The sequence below is a fragment of the Solanum verrucosum genome, unplaced genomic scaffold (genome assembly GCF_900185275.1).
Source record: "Solanum verrucosum unplaced genomic scaffold, falcon-dt-bn FXZP01000211.1, whole genome shotgun sequence".
Taxonomy (NCBI): domain Eukaryota; kingdom Viridiplantae; phylum Streptophyta; class Magnoliopsida; order Solanales; family Solanaceae; genus Solanum; species Solanum verrucosum.
Window position 1 is genome coordinate 555,706 of NW_026020041.1, and position 10,515 is coordinate 566,220.

The following is a 10,515-nucleotide window of genomic DNA, read 5'->3' on the forward strand; positions in this document are numbered from 1 at the left end:
TTGTTACTTTATTACTTCATGTAAAGAAGAAAAGAAAGGAAGTCCATAAAGTAGTACAGATATGCTGTGATTTAAGAAAAATACAGATATGTGAAACTTCTACTTCAACAACAATTATGGATTCTTGGGAGGGTAAGATTTATGTTGACCTTCCTTTCTCTTCAAATTCCATTTTTATGCAACTTTTAAAATTTAAATTCATTGGGATTTTCTCTATCATATAACTTTTCTTTGATTTTTCTCCTTTGCTAGTATAATACATAAGGTTAGATTTCCTACCAAGTCAAACACCATCTTATGATATAGGACAAAGCGACTAAATGAAAAAAGAGGACTATGCTATAGTTTACTATGTGATATATCATATGTTTTAGGCTTAATGAACACATATTCCTATTCTTAATGAATTTCGTTAAACACCTTATCAGGTCTTATTCCTTTAAGTTGAAAATAATGTGAACTCCAATTTAAAAAGATACAAAAAGAAGGAAGAAGATGGAGAAATATTTTAAAGCAAGAAAATATATATAGAGAGTATATTTTCTAATTTGTCTAGGAAGCTAATTGTAGTTGTAAAAATAAATTTGAAACAATTAACCTTATTAATTGGAGTTGTAATTTATTTTAGAAAACTTAACCTTATTCAAATAGGAAACTAATTGGAGTTATAATTTTATTTTTAAATATTATTTTATAAGATAATAATTAATTTAGGATCTATAATTTAAAAATTTAACTGATTCAATGATACAAACTTACTGATAAATTAGTCCAATTGATATTTTAGATGATCTTAGATTCATATTTAACGTAATAACGTACCTATCCATTCAAAAATTGTGAATAAGCCTCCATTCAAAAATCGTGAATAAGCCTCTAAACTAGAAACTCCAAACTTTGCAGCAAAATGCAAGTACCGTTTATTTTTTCTTCCGAATTTTCAATTTTCTACCCCTTAGTTACAATTATTGGGAAACCCCAAGTTAAATTTTGTTGTTGGTTTAATATATTTGGATCCTTACAATTTCACCGTATTCTTAATCCAATTACACTTGTTAACATTATTGTGTAGATTTATTTTTTATCCGAGAAAGATGGAAAATATTGCTAGGATTTTCCTTTTAGGATGAAAAACGGACAATGAATTATTGGGAAACAATGTCGAAAAAAAATAATTGTTGGGACGAGTTGCTACAACAGTCTACGGAAACATCTCATGTCCCTGTTATGTCGTAAATTTACCATCTTTAAAAAATTCACTTTTTGAAATGTTCTAAGTACAAAACAATTTGAGAAAAATACTTAGAAAAGAGGCGCCACTTAATTTTTTTAAAGAAATTAAGAAAACTTAATTTAAAAAGACTTTAACAGATTAATTTTTTATAAATTTAGAGAAAATGGGTAAGAAATTCGTATTTATGCTTCAAGAAAAATTTTAGAGCATTTGAAGCGCCCGCTAACCCGTGGTTATCCTACGACTTGATTAAAATATATTTTTTTACTAATTTTTAGGAAAATGTTTTAATATAAAAAATATTTTACCATATTTGATTAACTTTGAGAAAATAGTTAGTTAAAGAACATCTTTATTTTTTAAGAAAAATGGACCTAAATGAAACATTTGAATTAATTACAAGTGATTAGAATTTTAATAAAACTAGATTAATTAGGATTTATTTGAATCATTTTTAGAAATAGTAATTTGAACCAATTTAATCAATTAAAGCATGTAACTATTTTAAAATAATTGAAGGATAAATAAAAGTTTTGACTAACCTCTTTTGAGAAAATGACTAATTAAGATTAAGACGTCTGAATTTGAATACACATCTGAATATTAAGATGTGCATTAAGATCTAGATGTGTAAATCTGAATATACATTTGAATATTAAGATGTCTCTGAATCTGAACATTGAATTATTAGGATTGTTTGTTTTCAATATGTGAATGTGCATATAAAATTACACGCTATATCAATAAAATATTATACAACCCTCATTTTAGTAAAATATTTTTTTTTAATAGAAAATAATATTTTGAATATTTTTATTGTAACAATGTAAAATAAATTACATAGAGTAGTAATATATTGTTTATGAAAACATTTTATTTTATAATAGACATTTGTTATTGTTATTGATCAAATAATTAATACTTTCTTATTTTCTGAAACCGTGCTAAATATTATACCATGGGAGTGTTTATCAATTCAAATATATTGATTAATTTATGAAAGTAAAAGGTGTATATTAAGTTAATAAGAAGAGAAAATGGTCTAAAGCCCCCCCCCCCCCCAATCTATATCCGAAATTCCAATTACACACTCCAACTTTACGAGAGTCCTATCACCCCCCTAAACTGTTTAAAACTAAAATAATATACTCCCTAGACGCTTACGTGGCATACTGAGTGTATTTCACTCTCTTAGAGAGAGTGAGGACCAACACATAAAATAAAACTTTATTTTTGAAATTTTCATAAATATGTGTATTTTTTTAGTTATTTTTTTCTTATTTATTTCCTTTCTTCTTCATAGCTACATAAACCAATTCTCTCCACTACTAACCTTCTTTTTTCTTATGTATTTCCTCTCTTCTTCATAGCAACATAAACCAAATCTCTCCACCACTCACCTTCTCTAAGTCGCCACAACCGTCACATTCATTGGATTCACCATGAAATTTCGTTATTCCTCTTAATTCTAGAATTTTAATTTTTCAATTTGCGCATGAAATTAGAAAATTTTGAAAATCACCTCTTTATTAATATAATTAAAATTGTTAATCAACATTTTACATGCCAAACCACATGGCCAAATGGGTTGGAAAATTCTTATCTTGATTTGCACTAATTTAATGATTTAAATTCAAGTTCAGAAAGAATTTTGGTTCTCAACGAAATCCATAAATGATTCTGAAAATAGAAATGAAAAGATCCATTGTTATGTATCCATTACCACAATCTGAAGAATTCGACAAATGCAACTTGAAACTAACTTGAGTATCAATCAAATAATGAATAAAACGGTTAGGAATCAAAATTCTTGCCAGATTCTTACTCTACAAAATTGCCATTGCGGTCATCGATAATGAAAACATGAAACGTGTCGTCAACTCCTCTTGAACTTGAGTTTTTTTATATATCAAAGGTTTAGGACTTGATAATATTAATGGTAGGAAGGAAGGAGTGAGTGGGGTTGATTGATGAACTTTTAATGTTTGCAAGGTAGATGAAAATGGTGGAAAAAAGATTGATCAATGGCATAAAAAGAAAGAATATTATAGGTTTGTAATTTCACCTTTCAATAACAAAACTTGAAATTTCATAACTGCACATTTCATTATTGTAAGCTTAAAGCCATCACAAATAAAACTAAAAATTTTCTCTTCAACGGTAGAAAAAGTTTCATCAAACAATTGTTAAGAAAAAGAAAAAGAAAAAGAAAAGAAGAAAGGGGCTGGAAAGAGAAGAAAACAATATAAAAGGAAAATAGAATAAAGAAAAAGATAATCTTTTTTTAATTAAAAAAATAATATATATTATGTGGCAAGGGTGAGTGTATTCACTTTCTAACACAAATCTGGTTGTGACCTTTTAGGGGGTTATATATTCCGTTTTAAAAATGTATAGGGCGGTAATAGGACCCCGTGAAGTATAAGTGTGTAGTTGAAAATCAGGTAATAGATTAGGGAGGCATTTGACTATTTTCTCTAATAAGAATAAAGGAAATCATAACGATAAACATCTAATTGACATTAACTAAATAAGAAACAACATGACTTTTATGACTTGTTGTGATATAGTTGATTTAAGATAGGAGTCTTATTTTTTAGTCTGAATGGTGTTAAATCTGTGTTACAGTTCTGATTCATTCAGACTCATTGAGAGATTTATAAGGAATAAGGAAATGAAACAAACAAACTGAATGTACTGAATCTAAATAATTAAGATTCAGTCCTAAAAAACAAACACATTTAATGAAGCGAATCTGAATGATTAAGATTCAGACCCCCATTAAGTGCAAACAAATGAGGCCTAAGTAAAGAAAGGAAAACGTCCCTTTTTAAAAAAAAATTGTTTGAGAAAAATTCTTTAACTTAAAACCATTTTAAAATGAGTAAAAAAAATGTGATTGAGTGAAGAGGCATTGAAGAATATATCTTTTTAAGAACAAAAAATTTAACTTAATTAAAGGTATAAAATTTGACCAATATACTTGATATAAGATAAATGAACACAAAAAGATGTATTAAAAGTAAACCAACACAAAGAAAAGACGGTAAGTTAATTAATAGTTCTAAAGTTAGAGTTATATAAAATTAGTCAAACATAATCAAAACAATTAGAAGAGTAAAAGAGAGAATTAAATTGGCCCCCTTCTTAGGCCATTTTTGTTGAAAATTTTTGGGCTTTAACCGAATTACCGTTTTTGTATACATCAGTTGTATATTAGTGTATATCAGCATGTATATAAGCTTTTTCCATGTATTTCTTACTTTTGAACACCTGTGCTTTACCTCCACCCTGTATTTTTGCATTTTTGACCTATATATCAGTACTTTCTCCATGTATACTAGTGTATACTGCCATATATAGAAAGTATACGCCTGTTTTGGACTTTTCGGGCCCTTAAATTTCAATTTCCAGCCCTATTTTCTGCCTCCAACCTGTTTTGTTACTTTGGCTGACTCAATAAGAAGCAAAATTGAGCTTTTGGCCCAACGAAAAGATGCAAGGAGGAGAAAGGAGTTCACGTTGAACTCGGACAGATTTCATGTAGAAAAAGAACATCAATAATAACATTAGCACTTATTAGGAGTGGAATTAACAAGGTAAGCACACAAATTTCAACTGATAGATTTGATCTTAATTATATTCTAATGACAATAAACAAATATGCATCCAAGGCATGGTCTAGTACAACACTTAAAAGGGAATGTAGATCATTTCAAATTTAAAATTAACAACCTTAAATTTTGCAGAGGAACAAGTAAGAAACGGTGAAGCAATAAAGCATATCACAGTTATCAGATTAAGCAAACATTAGTAAATGACCATGGATCTATATTCAAATGCAACAATTGTATCAAACACTTTTACTATTTCATGACCAACATTGTTTTGAGACACACCTAATAGTTAAATAAATGAAGTTAGGCATGCAGAAAATTACTCAACAATAAAGAAAAGGTAACAAGACATGAACCAAATTAGTAAAATATAAGTACGCTTTACATTACCCACCTAAGAAATTACAAGATAAAGGACTAAATTTGACATGAAGCCACTGCTTTGAGGAGATCAAAATTAGATCTCATGTGGTATCTAACCAGTATATTCATGCTCAAACAATAAACAAATAAATGTTTTATGCTACTATCTTAAATAGTCAATAAAACCTACAAAAAAGCTAAAATCAAATTTTAAGCTCATAGCTACTAGAACAAACAAACGAATCACAGTATCTAAATGTTTATCACAAATTCAACAACCCTTAAATAGACATTTGATATGCATACTAAATTTACTTAAGAAAATAACAACAATCTTGTAAACAAATAAGAGGCAACTGAGACTCCACTATTCTTTGGAGTTAACTCAACTACAAGTAATATATAATTTCCGACTAGAAGATTGACAAAAGGAAACATGGACTTGATCGAAGCGGGGCATGTTGGACAGCAAAACAATGAAATAATGAACCCCAAGCAACAAACCATAAAAGGATGCTTAAAACAACAAGATTGTAACCTCAAGTTGAGCTAAATAAGGACCCAAAGCTTGACTGAAATTAAAACAAAATTCTGCCAAACTGAACATAGACTACTAACTTATATAAATACAAGAATCAGAGACAGCCATGAAGGAGTATCACAATAGGCAATTGCTTTAAAGGACTTTAGAATAGATAAAATAACAGACAAGACATTCAAAGTTAACGTAAGAAAAGAGGAAATAAGGCTGCTGAGACAATAAAATACAACTTTAGCACATCAGTTAACTCTCAAGACTCCATGGCCATTAGAAAACGACACGAACAACAACAAACCAAATGAAAACATCTAATGCTCGACAACAATATAAACAAGAGAAACTAGGCTCCAAATAGACATATGCAGGAAGAGAAGGCTCATTCAACAGGTTAACGACTATAAACAAAATTCACAGCTAGTAATCTTATTAGAATAAAAAGGACATAAGAGGAGTCAACACAAAAAGGAATACTCATGCTTCAATGCATCAACTTTTAAATCATTTTATACTTTGTATCAATCGAAAATGCCTAAAATAGATTATAGAACATGAATGACTAGTAAATCGATTCAAAAACATAGTGAGCAGGTGACAAGAATAGAAAAAAACAGCATATATATATAATGAAAATCAAAATCATATTTCGAACTTCATGACTGAACCACAACTCTCACAGCCTACCAGACGAGATTAACAGTGAAACAAGGAGAAAATAGGAAGAAACTGACTCAATGCCACTAATCTTCGAGCAAAACAAAACCACACAACAACATGACTGATTATTATACTCTCCTCACATTAGTCGAGCAACATGATCACAACATCAAACCATAAAACTAAGGGACTGTTATTTTATGAAAAAAAGAAACCAAAGGATTTTTACCTATTCACAAATGAGAAAGACAGAGCGGGGACTTCTCACACAAAGTTAGTCTCGAAGAAATTCAAAACCAGCTACGAACAGAGACCTTCTCGAATCGTTTGAAATTTTTCGTAACTATAAAATTGATTGTTCAATGAAAATCCAAACTCCATAAAAAAAACTTACTTGAGCATAAAAGCCGGGATGATGGAGCGATTTTGGGGGGAAATCCGTTGGAAAATTACTTTCCTTTTTTCCAAGGCCAACAGTGAAAGGGATGGGGAGTTCTAAAAAAAGGGGGAAAAGGGCACGACTGATGGGATGGAATTGGCGCAGGATTTTTGGGCACTGTTCTCGTCTAGGTTTCGTCGGTACAATTTTGCTAATTTCTTGCTGGGTTTTGTGAAGAAGAGGAGCACAGGGGTTTTCTTTGATTTGGCGTCGCTGTTCTGAGGAAGACGAGCATACTGGATCAGGTTATTTGGGTATTTTGTATTGCTGTTGTATGGAAATTTTTGTTGAAAAATCAAAATTTTCGTTAGATCTTTTTCAATTGCTTAAAGTCGAGTCTCCTTGGATACAGAGGGACCGCTTTACTTTCTGACGCGAATTCAGATATAGTCAGGCTTCAATGTAGGTACTGAAATTTTAAAAAAATATTAAGTTAAAAAATAGATGTAATCCATTAAATAACAATACAAATATTTGATAATTTAATTCTACAAATTAAACTAACTAAAATAAATGTATTACTAATTACCACAAGAATAATTTCTTATTCTCATATATATGTTGTGGATATTCAGGATCAAGCGTATCAAAATAATCCAATTCTTGATCAGTCAAGGCTTTAAACGGTTCATCCAATGATGGTAGCTATCAATTTTTTGCAGTATATAACCATCCATTATGATCTCTCGACGAATTTGAGACACAATCAGGAACTACATTCTCGATTGTTATAGAAATATCTTGATGACTTTTACATAAACTAACTTTCTTTGTAATGAAACACACAACAGAGTCATCATGTCTGATTTCTCCGTGTTCTCTTAATACATACATTGTAGTTTTGTCAAGACAATATTCTTTCACATTCCAGGATACACTTTTTTATCTTCACTGCTACTTTCTTCATCAAAACGAAAAGTTTTCTTATACCCATTTCGTGATCTTTTCTTGTCCAAAATTTCTTTACTATTGTATCGTCCTTTCCATTTGCGACCTCCAACAATTGATCTATTGAAGTTTTTATCCTTGATGGGTTTTCTCTTCAATTGAGTAAAGAAATAGTTTACATGATCATTACCTAAATTTTGGAATAATTCAGCTGGCTCTTTGTTACCGTATAAGTCTATATACGAATAGGCATTCCACGAATGAATTTTGTTAAACACCTTATCAGATCTTCATCTGTATATTTCATTCCTATAAGTTGAAAATTATGTACATTCCAACTTAAAAGATACAAAAACAAAGAAGATGGAGAAATATTTTAAATCAAAGAAAATATATATAGAGAGTATATTTTCCTAATTTGTGTAGGAAATTAATTATAGTTGTAAAAATAAATTTGAAAAAGTTAACCTTATTGGAATGGAAAACTAATTGGAGTTGTAATTTATTTTTGGAAAACTTAACCTTATTCAAATAGGAAACTAATTGGAGTAATATTTTCCTGCCCCTTGATTTGAGTTTATGTCTCAAAAAACAGCATGCGTTTGCCAATAATATTTATTTCCTAGATTTGACGATAATTATGAAAAGAAGAAAATTAGTAGAAACTTATATGTAGAGGTCAAATAGTATTTGTAAATTTTTGCTATTTTTAGTACTTCATATGATGGCATGTAATTTCTATTATTTTAATTTTATATTTATTTACTTTTAAATTTATAACTTAGGATAACAAATAAAATTGTATTTAAAGTTCAAGATTATTAAAACGAGACAGTATTTTACTAGTGCTTTTTGACTTGTGATAAAAATAATCGAATAATTAATTAAAAGAAGAGTGAATTGTAAACCAAAATAAGCAAAAGCAAATATTATTGAGTTATCTCGAGCGAAATCATCATCAAGAAAGTAAAAGTGCATACAATATTTATAAATTTTCATTTGTTCTTCAATTTTGTTTACTTGTTTAAACTAGTCAAAATATCTGGAAAAGTGAAGGCTTTTGACACAAAAGGCCATGCTGCAAAACAATGTATTATATTGTTCTGCTTCCATTACTATTTGCTGCATTAGTTGGAATTTCTCAAATTGAAACAGGCTTAAGTCTCCAACGAGGGAACCCTCATTATCCAGGCATGAACAATAATGCAAGATGATGAAGTTGTTGGAAATGTAAGAAGATATTGAATTCAGATCTCTATAGCCTCGTCGAAAGAGCAAACGTAACATCTAAACCTTTGTCCTCGATCTTCTTTTAGTTTAGTCCGGGGTATGTTGGCTCAGTCTGAAGTCATACCTATATATCAAAAGAGTTGTACAACATCAGGGAGGAAACTATGAATGACTGAAGGCAGCCAAGATATGTTATATGAAGACCACTCGTTGGATTCGACCCTCGTAGAAACCTCAGAAAGGGGCAGGTACGTACCCCATGTTTAATTTTCTTCAAAATTTTTATTTTTTAAAGTTAGTTCTGCCCTATATATGTGAGTTTTATTAAGTATATATAGTTGGTCGGGAAAGCTTAGTATCACAGTTGGTGAACTTTAACATTGTTGATGAGCGTTCGATTTCCCACCTTGTAATCGTCTTTCCTGTTTCCCCTTCCCGTACCCCAAGTTTAAAAAATAAAAAATTACAAGTATAGTAGGTCTCGTGCCCAAATAAATGATGACGATTTTGTAAAATGACGTCTGCATAAAAGGGAATAACGGGATAGAGGATCCTCCTGCCTGATCGACTCATGATCCCCTTTGTGCTCCAAAGAATTCTGTTGGTGCACCATTAATCAATACAAAGAATTTCACTCACGATATACATGATTTTATTCAATTAATACCATCTTCGCCAAAACTCCAAGATACATCTCCCCTTATTTCTTGTTTTGCTTTATTAAATTAAATCGACCTAGAGGCCAGGGTGAATGGGGGTTTCAAGTGTTTTTGCACAAAAGTCCTTTATGGGTAGTTCAAAGCAAACTAAAGGTCAGTGTACCATAGAATGTAATCTATGAATATTGTGAGCATATTTTATTTTCACAACTTCTTATGCATGCAGTTTAAAGTCTTTGGAAATCAGAGTATGATAAGATCGAGGTGCGTCATTGCCATCTCCTGATCGACGTTTAATGTGAAGTAGCTAGCTCATTGTTTCTGTTGTATTTTGATTTGCGCTCTAGTTATACTACTCCGACTAGGTTGCCTTTATATTGCACAAAATGGGTTCTAATTTACTAAATCACATCACTCACGTGATGGTCAACAACTCAGGCAACTTAAGGTAGTACAGTCACCCTCAGGTCATAACATGGCATCGGTAGAAAGATAATGCAGCTAAGCCGTTTTGAAACATATCAAGTCTTACACTGTTTAATTTGAATCTAAAAATGTTTGTGCTTATTGAAATTGTCATATGAGAAACATTTTCAAGCGATCCAATCGAGAAATAAACGACTTTACACTTGATTTCGTCGTATATTTGCTTAAGTTATATGAAATTAGAGCTGATAAATATAATGAGTATATTGTTTTTGTGAATTGGCATTATAAAGTAGTGTAATTTTTGGGTATTTAAATTTACAAATTTTATTGATTGTGATAGTCATCAGATACATTTATCAAAAACGGAAATTAATTGTATCATACCTAAAACAAAGACAAACATAGACAATTCAGATGATTTCGAAAAGTGTAATTTTGATTATGCATCATAAAATAACTAG

At 30.2% G+C, this 10,515-nt stretch overlaps 1 pseudogene; it reads right to left on the bottom strand.

Moving 5' to 3' along the window:
* Positions 1-7,373: 7,373 nt before the first annotated feature.
* Positions 7,374-8,043, bottom strand: LOC125821665 (uncharacterized; annotated as a pseudogene).
* Between the last annotated feature and the right edge of the window lie 2,472 nt (positions 8,044-10,515).